General features: G+C 39.2%; 1 non-coding gene and 1 pseudogene across 1 annotated transcript; both read right to left on the reverse strand.

The window, feature by feature from the left end:
- Positions 1–329: 329 nt before the first annotated feature.
- LOC145114047 (cyclin-dependent kinase F-4 pseudogene) lies at positions 330–1274 on the reverse strand (annotated as a pseudogene).
- A 720-nt stretch (positions 1275–1994) lies between these two features.
- TRNAL-UAA (transfer RNA leucine (anticodon UAA)) lies at positions 1995–2077 on the reverse strand. The gene has a single exon. It is a non-coding gene; the product is annotated as a tRNA-Leu (tRNA).
- Positions 2078–16239: the final 14162 nt, after the last annotated feature.

A 16239-nucleotide genomic window follows, 5' to 3' on the forward strand; every position in this document is an offset into this window, starting at 1 on the left:
GCAATCATGATATAACAACTTGTATCGAATATAAGGACAATGATATGCTATTATCGAAAAAAAAAATGACGAACGATTTTAGATATTTGATAATTGCCAAGCTTTTAATTACCAACAACCATCTTTATGATTGATTAACGAAAAACAAATTGAATCCATGCAAACTAAAACCCATAACCAAATTAACGCTAAATTTGCAATTAACTCGTCCGATTATCTAATTAGAATCTATGCAGGCTGTGCAATTATCAAGTCAAAAACAATTACTTCTCCGATCTCAAAAATCAACTTAATTTTTTTGGAGCATAAAAGTATGATCATATCTTCAACTAGATCTTCGAACTTCTTGCCGGCTTCAACAACGCCCGCTTCCATGGTAGATCTTTGTTCACGTGGATTGGAGGTGTGACATCATCGAAGAAAGGATGCTCAAGTGCCTCCATAGCAGTCGGCCTCAAACATGGATTCCAAGAAAGAAGTGTAGCAATCAGACACAATGCTTCGCTGCTTGCAGATGGTAACAGGGACGCAAGAGGCACACCAAGAAGATCTGGGAACTGATAATTCACATTAACTGCAAGTTGAAGTCCCAAACTCCATTTGCTTTCTGTTGGACTTCCGATCACACTGCAAATCTTGTACAATACTTCTCCGCCATTATCACCTTTAAACAGTGGCTGACGGGTGAATAACTCCGCCATGATTGCACCCATTGCCCACATATCAACCGCAGGATCATGTACAGAAGAACGGAGAAAAACCTCAGGGGCACGATACCAGCGCGTCGTGACATAATCGGTGTATGGAGGTTCCCCATCTGTCTCTCGAGCTTGACCAAGATCAGCAATCTTTATGATGCCATGATCTTTAGAAAGAAGAAGGTTATCTGGTTTGAGGTCACGATGAAAGTAGCCATTGCCATGCATGTGTGCAAGACCTTGAAAGAGTTGGAAGCACAAGTTTTTGATCTCGCTTTCAGAAAAAGACACCATTCTGATATTTTTCAAACGATCGTAGAGACTGCATTCCATGCATTCGAATACCAAGAATACGTCAGCGTTTTTTCCGTTGATTTCTTTGAGCTTTACGATATTGGGATGCTTCATCTTCCGCAGTGCCTTGACTTCTATCAGATTTTTGCATTCTTCCTTCGAGCTACACTTTCTCTTCAGTTTCTTGATCGCCACCACTTCACCGGTTAGTTTATTCAATGCTTCGTAGACAATCCCATATGATCCTTCCCCAAGTTTCTTGATTTTGACATACTTTTCCATTATGTATGTCACTTTCTTTCTAACGAAAAAACACAAACGAGGAAGAAGAAGTGAAAGAATTTTTTCACTTCAGAAAATATCGAAAAAGAGGCTCAACAATGGGGATGGAAAACGAAGAGATGTGGAGGATATGTTCGGTAGTGCATTGTGATTTGTGAATGTGGATTGTGGAAGTAGAGTATTATTTATACTAGTTTGTGAGAGATTTCAGATATGGAAAGATTCTGGGTTAATTAGGAGTTTGAGTTATCATAATTAGGATCTATCAATTAATCGATTTACTTTCCTATTATGAGAAGATTGATTGGGCTCCAAGGTAGCTCTTCCAGATATTCCCACAAATAGTTAACCAATCGTATAAAAATGTACAAACAACGACACAAATTTGGAATTTAAAATTAACGAAATCCATGAAAATCGTAGGGTTTTGAGATCATATATTTCAAGATGCGTCCACGTGGCCATAAACTTCGTCATATTTTACTTCATAAACTCTACGAAACAGAATTCAAGCACAAGTCAAAATCAAGTTCAAACAGCCTCCAAATCACAAACGTTTAGTAGTGTAAATTAATTCTTTGGGAATTAAATGGAAATATTGACTTGTGAACTCTGGGAGAGTAGTAGGGTAGTAAATTTAAGATATTTATTAGAAAATAATCATTTAAGATAAATAAACAATCCAGAGAATAAAAAACCAAAAAAATACTTTAAATATTTTGCTGGCTATGGGGTTCGAACCCATGCGCACTTATGTGCAGAAGATCTTAAGTCTTCCCCCTTAACCTCTCGGGCAAACCAGCTAATACGTGCTTTGTCTTGCGAATTGTGATAAATATACGTTTTATTTGGGCCGATTCTTTGGAATCCAAATTCTCCGTATTATTTTTCACCAATTGGATTTGGCGTTTGAAACACTTCAAAGTTCAACCCGGTTCGTTATTCTGTGCACCAGACATTTTCAACATAAATCAAGTAGTTTCAATTCCAAGAAAGCCCTTATTATTATTATTATTTTTGAAAAACCTTTGATATTTATTTATTTTTTGTGGTAAAACATTATTATTCTCCAATAACGTTTGTTTTAACTAATTATTATTTATTGAGCCGGTTGAAATGTTGATATAGGAGAAGGTGAAAAAAATTTATAAGAAAACCCTATATATTATATGTTAATGTTTTAAAAAACTTTTTATAATAGAACACTTTCACTATTATTTTTTTGTGAAACCTCCTAAATTATATATTTTATCCGGTAACCCTAGGTTAAACTGATGTCATAAATCGACGTGACTTACCCCTTACCTTCAAGCTTCAAGCTTCAATACCGTTCTTTTAACCTTCAAGAGATCACGCCTATAAAACAGATTTTCTAACGTCAAAAAGGGCAAAGGTTTGTGAAATTAGGCAGTAAAATCAGTCCAACATGCTTCATCAACAGGAAATCAACTTGAATCCAGGCTCGTTGTCTTTTATAATATAGTTAGCGGGTCTTATTTTGTTGTTTGTATTGATTCTTTAACAAAGCTTTAACTGACACCAATGCCTTTAACTTTAAATGTTGAAGAAGTTGATATGAATGGTTTGAATGGAACAAATGATGAGTCCAATGAAACTTGTGATGTGTTTGGGTTTGATATTGACACCAATCCCTATGATGAAGAGTATGTTGCTTCTTTAATGAAGAAGATAATATGACATCCTTTTTTAGATGACTTGGTATAAGAATATATGAAATTGCCTGAAATATCATCTAATGACGATGATTAATCCCTTCAGATGAAGAGTTTGACAAAACAAAGGACGGAGATCAAGATATTAGGGTTCAATTCCTTGTACACAACCTTATGATATCTTGGAATAAATTGGAATCATACTTGGGGAAAAAAGCACATAATAGTTCAAGTTTTGTTTAACAAATTATGTGGTGGCTAATGGGTACCAATTGAGGTTTTTCAGGTGTAATCATTGTAGGATATTAGTACGTTGTGGAAAAAGAGTGACGATAATAGGTGTCTATTTCAATGTTATGCATCTTGAATGGGGAATGAACTAACATAGCAAGTGAATCCTTGGAAAGTCAAAATTTGACAACATGACCTTAAGGAAAGTTGTAGTACTGGTAAAGAGCTATACAAATATATAAATATGGTAAGAAACAAGATTCATAAAAGGAAGATGTGAATTTTTATAAAAGATTTAAGGGTGCACACCTAGTGCGCGCCATGCCCGTCGCGCACACCTGACACCCAGATTTGTCGAAGATTAGGGAGACGTGGACCATCAGAAGTGTGACACGTGGCAAGCTTTGGATGGAGCCACAAAACGAGTGCACGTCGCGCATGAAGTGTGTCGCGCGCACAACCACTATAAATAGAGGTGCTCACTTTCTGATTTTCTCATCCCAAACACTCTCCCAAAACCCTCTCTATACTTCTCAAGCTGTTTCGGAAGTCCTCCCAATGGCGCGGATCTCCGGGTGCAATGGCTTGGATGCTTCAGAATACGCTACAAAAGTGAGTTCACGACCCCTATTTTACAATTTTAAATGTTTTATGGGGGGGGATACATGATTATCAAATGGTTTTATTAAAATAAATTTATGTTTATAAATATCAAATCATTTTATAATGCTTAAAGCCTTAAGATAATATAGCTATAAATATTATGCCTAGTTGCTATGATATTATCTCTAAGATATATGATACCTGGTAGTCTAGGAAGAGATAATACCTAGAAGTTATGTTGGTCAAATATAGGGATGTGCAACGTACCTAATTGTTACTCTGCCCAAATATCATGTTTTCAAATAACCATAATTAGGGTATATATATGAATACTTATATATACAAACTGATTATGAGATCAAAAGTTATAATTATCATATATAAGATAAAATATTTATATTGTGATAGTTTTAGAAAATACCTAGGAAGGATAAAAGATAAAAGATAAAAGATAAATACCTAAGGTTAATACGTTAGTGAGCTGATAATATTCATCCAAAGGCCTTGATTAAATTCGGCATTCCCCGATACTTATAATCGTTAATCTTGCGAGAGCTAGAAAGATATGTATAGATCTATACGGGGATTGACGCCCCCACCTGCGATTGCTATCTACAATCCCGGCAGGATAACTTTCTTATTATTCACTATTCAACGTCCGATGAAAGCGTCATGGCGGGGCAAATTATTAGTCAAACAACGTCGATTATGGGGGCTCATGGTAATACATTACAAAATCATTAGAGATCTGACTACCATTAGGGACGCCTTAGAATGATAGATAAAATACGTTAGGGTTGTTAGTTATCCTACAAAGATAGTAAATTAGGATTAATAAAATATCCTAAAAAGACAATAAGATAGGATCGTTAGATATTCTATAAAGATAGTAAGTTAGGATTAATAATACATCCTAAAAGTTAATAAGATAGGGTTAGTAGATAAAGAGGTGATATAATAAGACATAGGAAACTAGGAATCTAGGAAGATAAATATTTCTAAAAAGTTTTCAAAAGATTTTATTATACATTTTACCTCAAAAACTGTGAACTCACCAATATCAAGTTGACGTTTTCAAAATTTGCATGTGTTCCTAAGATGGAGAAGAAATTGAGTCAAGAAAGGATTATCAACATGAAGACTTGTAGATTTTTGTTTAGTTAAGGTAAACTATGATTGGTGCTATGTGATTTGGTAAATCTGTGTACCATCACCACTCGGTAACCAGACACTGCATCATGTCATGAAGAGTCGGCTCCGGTTGGTCGGGCTCCGCATACCTAGGCCTCTGAAGCCTCACGAAGGCAGGATTAGGGATGTCCTTCGGCTCCACTTGCTGGATTGGCTCCACGATATCTTCCTTCGGAATCCTCCACTGCTACCCCACTCCACGAACCAACACCCGCATCTTCCCGAGAACGGTAGTACCCATCTCTCGGATAGGCATAAGAACCATCCCAATAGTATCAACCTCATAAGATAAGGCCAACATAGTAACCCGGTGACCCCTGCAAATCCTACTCAAAGGTGTAGAACCTAGAGCCATGCTAGATAAATAAAGAGCAAGAGAAAAGGGAAGATGAAGGCAAACCTCAGTCTGAGTGAGGCACCACATATAGAAAAGGTCGTCGGAGGGAACCTTGTCACACTCCTATCCATGACAAATGGTAGAAGCGACCAATCGGTGAATCAACCGATAGATAGGAGAACGGAAGGCGCTTTCCTTGGCCGTCCTGGAAACATAAGTCCCCCGAGCGTGACCCCAGACCTGCATGTAGGTGTACTCTCATGGTGGCGCAGTAATACAGCTATCAAGATAAGTATAAAAATGAGGACTCAGAGTCTCCTCAGCAGTATAGGTCCCTAGATGCCTCCCCAGCTCAATCAGGCTGCAGGAGCGGGATATGCCTCCCAGGCAAAAAGTAAAAACCGATCTATCAGCCCATCTCTTCGACTCCGTGTCGAAGCAGACTATCGAAAAGAACTCCCAATAAAGCTCCTTGTAGACCACCTCCCGAACCCCGACAACCCGCTGCCATCCATGGCAGACAAAAAGCTCCAGACCGCTATCACCTCGCAATACACAGGTAAGGAACGACGCCAGTGGAGCCGTCATCCCAGAATCGTCTGCCACTCTCCAGGAAAGAGCCTGGGGAATATTGATCTTCTTAGACAGAAGAGAAGTCAGGCGAGATACAAAAGAGCTCCGATCAGGAAGATCATTGGGGAACTCTAGAAATGGATGTGAAGGCCATTTAGGAGGTAATTGACCCACAACTTGTCGACCTTGTCTCGCCATACCTATAGAAAAATAAACCAAAAAGCAGTTAGGAATAAGTTAGAAAAGATAAAGGTTGAATTAGGTGTTGAAATGGGACAAACGTGTCAGATGCACGCTGCATGCGAGTGCACGTGGCGCACATGCATCTGTATGGCGCGCTCGAAGAACAAGAAGAACAGAAGGTATGGCAACCTGTTTTTTCGTCCAATTTAAACATAAAAACCATATAGGGATGTTCGACTAGCTTCCTAGAACACATATAGGTAACCCATTTCGTCTAAAACATCACAAATTTGCAGATTTAGTTGAAAATTTTTTAAAATCTAAAAATTCAGAAAGAGGATCAATGGATGAATTAAATCCAAAATTGAGAAAAAAAACTCAAAAACTAACCCAAATTCATCAATTGAGATAAACCTCAAAAACCCTAAAAAAAACTAAAACTTAGCCCAAAATCTAAGTTAGAATTAGGCATGGAAGTTACCTAGAAGTAGAGTAATCGAACGAGATGAAGAAATCGAGGATTGGAGGTAGGCGAGCGAAATATGCGTCGTGCGTGTGGGACCCAGTCAAGATAAATCTGATGGGGACAAAAAGAATGTTGGAAAGTTTTCGAATGAAGCCAAAACTAAACTTTAATGTTGATCTGCAAGTGCACGACACGCGTATTGTGTGCCCGGCGCGCATGTTCAAGATTTCTAAAATTTACACTTTTCATCCCAAAAAACCATTAAATAACCTAGATGCTAAAAGCCTTTAGGAGTTTAATTTAATTAAAAGATGAAGGGCAAGGAAGAGGGATTTCCTTGAAGTAATAGGAAATCTCATTCGTAATAAAATTTGTTAGGAATGCAACAGTAGTAGGAAATTTCATTTGTAATAAAAGTTGCTAGGAAAGCAAGAGTACTAGGAAATTTCATTCACAATAAAAGTTGCTAGGAAAGCAACAGTAGTAGAAAATTTCATTTGTAATAAAAGTTGCTAGGAAAGAAACAATAGTAGGAAATTTCATTCGTAATAAAAGTTACTAGGAAAGAAACAGTAGTAGGAAATTTCATTTGTAATAAAAGTTGCTAGGAAAGCAACAGTAGTAGGAAATTTCATTTGTAATAATAGTTGTTAGGAAAACAAAGGTAATCTAGGAACCCAGTTCATAATAAGAGTTGATAGTATGTCGTGATACAAGAGAAAACGACAATAAAAGAAAAGATACCAGTAAAGTCTCTATTTAAACAAGTAATAAGGAGAGAAGTTGTTGGGAGAGCAACTATAGTACCCTACAAATGAAAAAGTAGTGTTAACCCCTTAGGAACAAAAAATAACCTTCTTGCCGTTATTTCAGGACAACAACCCTGCTATGTTAACCTTGATTGACCCGACCACCATTCAGACAATGATTCAGAGTCAAGTCTTTGATACATTAGAGAATCTCAGAGATATTAAGGAAGAGGGAAGCAATAAGGAAGGTGGTCAATTGACAGGAACCTATCAAGATTTTCTCAACAGCAAGCCGGGATCATTTTATGGAGACATGGGAATAGATAGTGTGATCTATTGAGCGAAAGAGATAGAGAGCAAGTTTGCTAGTGAACATAGAGTTACGTTTGCAACTTGCATGTTTATGGGATAAGCTCTCCTATGGTGGAGTATCCAGGTTAAGGATTTGGGAGTAGACGGAGCCTATGCAACTCCCTGAGAAGAGTTGAAGAAGAAGATGATAAAGGAATTCCATTCTGGCAGAGATGTGGCACGACCCGAGCAGGAATTCAATAATCTGAGCACCAAAGTGTCAGACTTGGCTTTCTATACGGTACGCTTTGAGTACCTAGTCACCATATGCCCTGAATTGGTCAACTTGGAGATCCAGAAGATCAATGCATATCTCCAAGGGTTAGCTCCCCATATCAGAGTCGAAGTACAGTCGCACCAGCCTAATTCCTATAAGGAAGCTAAATATTTAGCCTTCAATCTCAAGGATCATGTGCCCTGGAACCTAAGAATGAGTAAGAAGAAGTTCAAAGAACTTAAGAACAAGTGGGGAGGAATCGTCAATGGAAAATCTAGTCGACCCTTGTGGAAGGAAATATAGGAAAGGAAGCCTCATGAGATATCACCCACTTCACCAAGGGGATACTTGGGAAGACTCCCTTGTACATCAATCTTGGAATTCATCATCTGGGCAAGTGTGAGAAGTTTGGGTGTAATAACTGTGGAAGGACAGGTCACATAGATGTTAGAATAAGGAGGTTTAGGAAAAAGACCCATAGGAATAATTATGTAATGTTTGAGCAAGGGAATTGGAAACCCTTGAAGTTGTATTCAATATTTTTATATATAAAGGTCTATTTTGAATGCATGTAGTGATAGACAAATAAAAATAGAAATCCTTCTAGAAATCCACACCAATATAGAGATAAAAGATTTAGGTTTCCTATTGGTGTAAAATAGGGATAAGATCAAGTAGGATTTCAAAAGACAAATATTAGATGTTAATGATAAAGTTAAAGAATTAGAAGTAGAAAACCAAAAAGGAAATTTAGTTGTCCCAGCAGATAGGAAATGGAATCGATTTCCTGATTAAGAAACCTGCCCCCCACTTAAGATTACCATAAGTTCCGACTTTCAAGGACGAAATTCCTAAAACAGGGGGAGAATGTAACAATTGGGAATTTCCCGTCACCAATTGTCACTAGAGATTAACATCAACCGATGATAAGGATAAAACTTTTCATATTGAAGGAAAATATGATCAGTTAAATGATTATAGGGTCAAAAATGAGCGACCAAAAAGTTATATCAATTTTATGATTGTTAGTGTATTTGGAAAGTACACAATAAAGTGGTTCCAATGATATAAGTGTTGCAAAATCTGACTCTGATTGGAGGAGTTATGATTTTATAAAAAGATAAAAACCAACCGCATTAATAACGCTATTAACGTCAAAATAGCATAAAGAACTTGGTTGAGTTTCGGATAACGTCACTAAAAGGAAATTTGTAGTACTCTGAGAGATAAGGACTTTTAAAGAAAAAATAAAATAAAAAATGGAGTTCTTATGAAGGAGATATGATTTTTAGAAAAATATAAAATAGGGGTTAAAAATGAAAGTCAAAATTTGGCAACGCGACCTTAAGGAAACTTGTAGTACTAGTAGGGAGCTACACAAGTATATAAAGAGGGTAAGAAACAAGATTCATATGAGGAAGATATGAATTTTTGTAAAAGATTTAAGGGTGCACGCCAATTACGTGCCATGCCCGTGGCATATACCTGACACGCAAATTCATCGAAGATTAGGGAGACGTGGACCATTAGAAGTGTGATACATGGCAAGGTCTGGATGGAGCCACAAAGCGAGTGCACGCCGTGGATGAAGAGTGTCGCATGCACAACCACTCTAAATAGAGGTGCTCACTTTCTGATTTTCTAATCCCAAACCCTCTCTATACCTCTCAAGCTGTTTCGGAAGTCCTCCCAATGGTGCGAAGCTTCGGGTGCAATGGCTTGGATGCTTCGGAATACGCTACAAGAGTGAGTTCACGACCGATATTTTACTATTATAAATGTTTTACGGGGGGAATGCATGCTTATCAAATGGTTTTATCAAAATATATTTATGTCTATAAATATCAAATTATTTTATAAAGTTTAAAGCCTTAGGATAATGTAGCTATAGATACTATGCCTAGTTGTAAGTTATGATATTATGCCTAAGAGATATGATACCCGATAGTCTAGGAAGAGATAATACCTAGATATTATAATGGCCAAATCCCTAGGATAACGTAGTACCTAGAAGTTATGATGGTCAAATATAGAGATATGCACCGTACCTAATTGTTACTTTGCCCAAATATCTTGTTTTCAAATAACCATAATTAGGGTATATATATGAATACTTATATATAAAAAATAATTATGAGATCAAAAGTTATATGTAACGCCCCAAATTTCAACCCAAAATTTTCAATTAAAACATTAAGTGTTTATTCACATCACAACTACAAGATCTTAAAACATTTATCATAGTATCGTTAAAAGTTATCATGTGCACAAGTCCCCCATTGATGCGATGCAATCGCGTCGTGCCCCTCCTTTAATATAAGAAAACCTGATACATGTAAACCACAAATCGTAAGCAAAAAGCTTAGTGAGTTCCCCAAAATACCACACACAGCACAACACAAATTGTAACATCCCGTTTATTAAATAAATAAATGGATAAAATTAATAAACGAATAGAGGCCTTAAATCCGTAATAAGTTACCATTGTGTGTCATAAGGGCTAAATAACATAATTCCTAAAAATTTGGGGTCTTTATTGTAAGAAAGTTTGCGAAGCAAGGGCTAAAGAGTAAAATAGGGACTTAAATTGTAATGTTTAGAGAAGGAAGGGCTGAACATGTCATAAGTTAGATTTTTGGGGGCTAAGTGTAATTCTAGGATTAAAAGGTAATTTCGGGATTAGTTTTGCAAAAGATTCTCAAAGCGGAGGGTTGTTTGGTTAGTATTGGAACTGAATTGAAATGGATTTTGAATGTTGAGGGCTAAAAGGGTAAACTGTGGATTCATATTGAAAGAAATTGATAAGGACGGATCCCATGACGTGGTGGTATGATCACCACGCCATGGTGGCGGGACTTCTCATGATTGTTTTGTCGTGAGGCTGCCATGATGTGGTCTATGCTTGGCCATGATGTAGTGGTCAACTGAGGTTGACTTTGATCATTAATTTTTGACCAATTTGACCTTGGGTCTAACTTAAAGGATTTGAGTTGATTGATTAATGTTTGACCTTTTTTTAGGTGATAGTCGGTTTGTGGGTCTGTCCAGTACGAGGAGTCGTGAATGTAGCAGTGTTTCTCCAGTTCTGCAGATCAGGTGAGTTTCCTCACTATACTATGTGTTACAATGTATATCCTTGCATTGTACGATATAAGGGGTAGTGATATGTCGGTTAGAGTATCAGTAGGTTGGTGGTCATCCAGTTGAGTGCCCTAGGGGTTATATGTAGTAATGTATGATAGCTTGAGAACTCTTGATCTAGGTTTTCTTGCATGTTCCTTGTTTGTTGTGGCTCTAGAGTGGGATAACGTGTTCGAATGTCTATCTCGCTACTGATTATATAAACCTATACACTCATTTGGTGATCTACCAGTTGTGGCGTAGTGTGCTGTATGAGACCATGTATGATGTATGTAACGACCACAAAATTTCAAATAAATTTTTCATTTTTAATTAACCAAACATTCCCATAAAATGTGAAGTAACATTAACCACTATTTTCAAAATTCATAACATTAACATTTTATTCAAAACATCAGAGTGTCCCATCAAAACAAATGCCAGAGAGTGCACGTCGTGCCATCAAGCCTTGCCCTTTCCCTTAGGCTCAGATGTACCTGAAACAAATCAACAAAATATAAGCTAATGCTTAGTGAGTTCTCCAGAGCATACCCCACACACAATCCACATAAACACATATCATATTAGCTATAAAAGCTACATATACCACATAAGCCATGCATACAAACATATAAGGATGTCATGGGCTCACCCCACATGATCTTATACCAAAGTGTCATGGGCTCCCCCCATGGTCTTTAACCGACAAGCCATCGGCTCCCCCACATGGTCTTCCATTCGACTGCCATGGGCTCCCCCATGGTCTTTAACTATTAAGCCATGGCTCCCCCACATGGTCTTATCCAAGTGCCATGGGCTCCCCTATAGTCTTCCCTGCAAGTATCAAATAATCACTAGCATACCATTTAGCATATAGCTAACTATCATACCACATATCTCTATTATAGCTAGTGTACCACATATCACAAAATGGGTCGGCCTTGGTGCCTTAGACCCATTGGTATGGTGAGGAGACTCACCTTTCTCTGCTGAATCCGAAAGATACTCTCCTAACAGTCTGTAACCACCAGTGCTGAACAATAATACCATTACCCAAGGTTAGGGCTAAACATAATCCAATTGAAGAACCCAAACCCCAAGTCCTTTCACAATGGCCCAAAAAGTCCTCCTTTGCTAATAGGCCCAAAGTCCATGTCCAAAATCATTAATGGGACTCATGGCCCAATAAATCCAAACCATAGGAACCATGGCCCAAAACATATAAGTTGGCCTACTAACTCCAAAACGTGACCAAGACCAATGACTAATTAAGGCCCAAAGGCTTACAAGCCCAAAACAAGTCCGAGTCCATATGATGTGCGTACGCCTTGAGTACCACCCTGGTACGTGCAGCGTACTGAGTCCTGAGTCGTACGCGCTGCGTACTCTAAGTTACGCCCAACGTACAAACAGATTAAGCACATTTTCCCTTAAGTGCTTAATACTCAATGTTCTAACGTCCAAACTTTAGATCTGATTTCATTAAGACGTCCTAAGGCATAAAGTTGGCAACTTTATGCCTTTGCATGTCCCATATGTTCCCAACAACCCATTAAGACCTTTCCAAGAGTCTAAATCCATGCATGAGGTCAAAACACCCATCAAGAGTCTATTTTTATGCTATGAATGGACCAAAGGACTTCAGATCTATCCTCACTAAGCTCTGTAGTTGCTCAAACTCTCAAGAGGTGGTTCAAGAACACAAAAAGGGCCTAAGGAGAAAACCCTAGCTCTAGAAATGGAAATGATAACCAAGGTGAAAGCTTTTTACCTCGGTAAGCTTCCTAGACTGCTCAAAATGTAAGATCCAGAAGCTCCTCTTCGTTTAAGCTTGTTTCCTCTTCTTCTTAGTAGCTAACAAACAAAAGGATGGTGTTTAAACACTTAAAAGCTCAAGAACACAATCTCTAATGATTTTAGGGTTTTCAGGGACGTTTGAAGGTGAAGGAGGCTGGTTAGGGTGAAGCTCAAATGAGATAAGGATGCTTATATAGGTCTCAAGTCCAGAAATTAGGGTTTGAACATCTGTCACGTACGCCCCGCGTACCCTTTGGTACACCCAACCTACATGCTGGCCCTCCGTGATCATCCATGCATGGTACGCTAAGAGTACCCATGAAGTACGCCCAGCGAACTTAAGGGACTTATTATGCAATATTTAAAATTCCAAGGGCTTCAAAGGTAACACCTGATTTGGAGTGTTACAACTCTCCCCCACTTGAACTAGACTTTGTCCTCGAAGTCCGTAGATGCAAACAGATCGGGGTAATGCTCCCGCATCTCAACCTCCGGTTCCCATGTCCATTCGGAGTCCCTTCGGTGCTGCCATTGCACCTTTACTAGCTTCACTTCCTTGTTTCGATGAACCATGGTCTTCCTATCCAAAATCGCAACGGGCCTCTCAATGTAGTTCAGGATCTCGTCCACCTGAAGGTCGTCCATAGAAATGATCGTGGATTCGTCGGTGACACACTTCCGAAGCTGTGACACATGGAAGGTGTTGTAAATCTGGCTAAGCTCATCCGATAGCTCCAAACGATAGGCCACATTGCCTACCCGGGCCGTAATCCTGAACTGTCCAATATATCGGGGCCCCAACTTGCCTCTCTTCCGAAACCTGATAACTCCCTTCCATGGCGACATGTTTAGTAACACGAAGTCCCCCACCTGGAACTCAAGATCCGATCGCCGACGGTCAGCATAGCATTTCTGACGGCTCTGCGCGACTCGCAGCCGGTCGCGCACCTGCTGAATCAGCCCGGTAGTCTTGAGCAGTACCTTAGTGCTCCCCATGACTCGTTGTCCAACCTCACCCCAACAAATCGGGTTCCTACACCTCCGACCATACAACATCTCAAATGGAGGTCAGTCGATACTGGCATGATAATTGTTATTGTATGAAAACTCTGCCAACGGGAGGTATGTATCCCAACTACCTCTAAAATCCAACACCCATGCCCGAAGCATATCCTCGAGTGTTTGGGTCGTCCTCTCACTTTGGCCATCTGTCTGGGGGTGGTACGCCGTGCTAAAATGCAATTGAGTGCCCAGTTCCTCGTGGAACTTCTTCCAGAATCTAGATGTAAATCGAACATCTCTGTCAGAGACTACCGATACTGGAACCTCGTGTCTAGCCACCACCTCTCGCACATAAATATCCGCTAACTTCTTAGAGGATATACTCTCAGAGATTGGAATAAAGTGGGCACTCTTCGTCAACCTGTCCATAATCACCCATATGGCGTCCACACCCCTCGTCGCCCTCTGTAACTTCGTGATGAAGTCCATAGTGATCTCTTCCCACTTCTACATGGGAATGGGTAGCGGTTGAACCTTGTCATGCGGCTGCTGATGTTCAGCCTTGACCTTCCTGCAGGTTAAGCACCACTCCACGAACCAGGCGATCTCCCGCTTCATGTAGGGCCACCAATAGCTCAGTCTCAAATCTCTATACATTTTCGTAGCCCCCGGATGTATAGAGAACTTGGACTTGTGTGCCTCCTCCAATATCTTCTGTCTCACTCCTCCAGTCACTGGTACCCACACCCCACCACACTGTGTCAGAAGGCCTCGACTATCCCGAATAAACAAGGGATACTGACCCCGAATGTAACATACACGTTCAATTATCGTGTTATGTAATTTTAAAAGTGAATAATATAATAAAATATAATATGAATTTGAGCGTTGAGTTCTAACAGATAGTTTTTACTAGAAATGAAGTAAAACTATGTTTAGAATCACTCGGAAAATATTGGAAGTCTTATGAGATTCGAATCTAATGTCAAATATCGAAATTAACGAAAATATAAAGTTGGAAATAAGTAAAAATAATGTTATTAAAAGTTTTAAAGAATCTTGTTAGAACCATTTAGGCGAAAACCTCATCGAAATCCGAGTTATAACGAAGAAGTTATGACTTATTGAAGTTTCGCGACAGAACTTGCACGACGCCGTATGACGTAAAAAGTGAGTTTTCGATAAACTACTTTTTAGCTTTAGTGATCTAAACGAAAGTCGTAGTATTCGTTAAACCGAGAATTTTCATAAAAAGAACGTCCAAATCTGACTTCGTATGAGGAAGTTATGATTTTTCTGAGTTTCGGAATAGCAGTAAACAGCTAAAAACTCGAAATAAAGATCGAGTGATTTTTAGCCAACGCAACCTAAACGAGAATCAAAGGTCTCGTCAATAGTAGTACAACGGTAAAAAGACAAAAGAAAACGGACGTCGGATGAAGAAGTTATGAATTTTTAACAAATTTTTCTTGTCCCGGCCCGTTAAAAATATAATAATAAAAATAAAGTCAAAATTAGCCAACGGAGTCTAAACGAAAGTTGTAGAGTATATTCTCTCCTACGCGTGGATATAAAGAGCGTCAAAAACGGAGCTCGTACCCAAAAGATATGAATTTTCGAAGTTTTTAAATAAAAATAAATGAAAATTCGAAGCCTTATCCGAGGAGGTACACCCAGCGTTCGCATGCGGGGTCAGAAGTCGGCCACGTCCTTCTCTCTTCGCACGAAGCACACGTATCGGATAAGACTGCCACGTCCGAGACCCGGGTTCCGATCAGAGGACACGCCTCGCATGTACACCCCGCATACGAAGGCTACGCCCCACGTAGATGGTCGCCTCGCAGTACGCCCAGCGTACAGAGGACTTACGCTTAGCGTAGTCAGCAGCTTCGGTCCCCTATAAATAGAGACCGAGGGTCTCCGGATTTATGTTACATTTTTTGATCTCTTTCACCCTTTTTCACATTTTTAGCCCACTTTTAACCCTCCGAAGTCCCGGTATCATTCCCAACACCCGAAGCAAGCCCCGACGCTCCGAAGTTCCCGAGAAAATTTTATTTACAAGCCTAAAATCTGCCCGTGTAAGGCCGGTTTTCAACTAAAATGAAACACCCAAAAATGCAACCCGAAAATTTTTGTTTTAATATTACTAAAAACCCACAATATCAAATGCCATATAATAAAACCATGAATCGTATGTCTCAAAACGCCATAGTAAAAGTATCAAATCAAACTAATGTCACTATCATATCAAACATCTGAACAAACTCCCAGGATAAAACTGTGGTGTGTGCCATGCCATCATCCCGAGCTCTTTCCCTTGCTGGCGGAAGTACCTGAAACCAAAACTGAAACTGTAAGCACGAAGCTTAGTGAGCTCCCCCAAACCACCACATACCATACAAACATATACACACATATTGGGCCTTGCCCACTGCATCGGACCGAAGTCCAGAAACTGCATCGGACCGA

The sequence above is a fragment of the Lactuca virosa genome, chromosome 5 (assembly GCF_052849685.1).
Source record: "Lactuca virosa cultivar CGN04683 chromosome 5, Lactuca_virosa_CGN04683_v6, whole genome shotgun sequence".
NCBI lineage: Eukaryota > Viridiplantae > Streptophyta > Magnoliopsida > Asterales > Asteraceae > Lactuca > Lactuca virosa.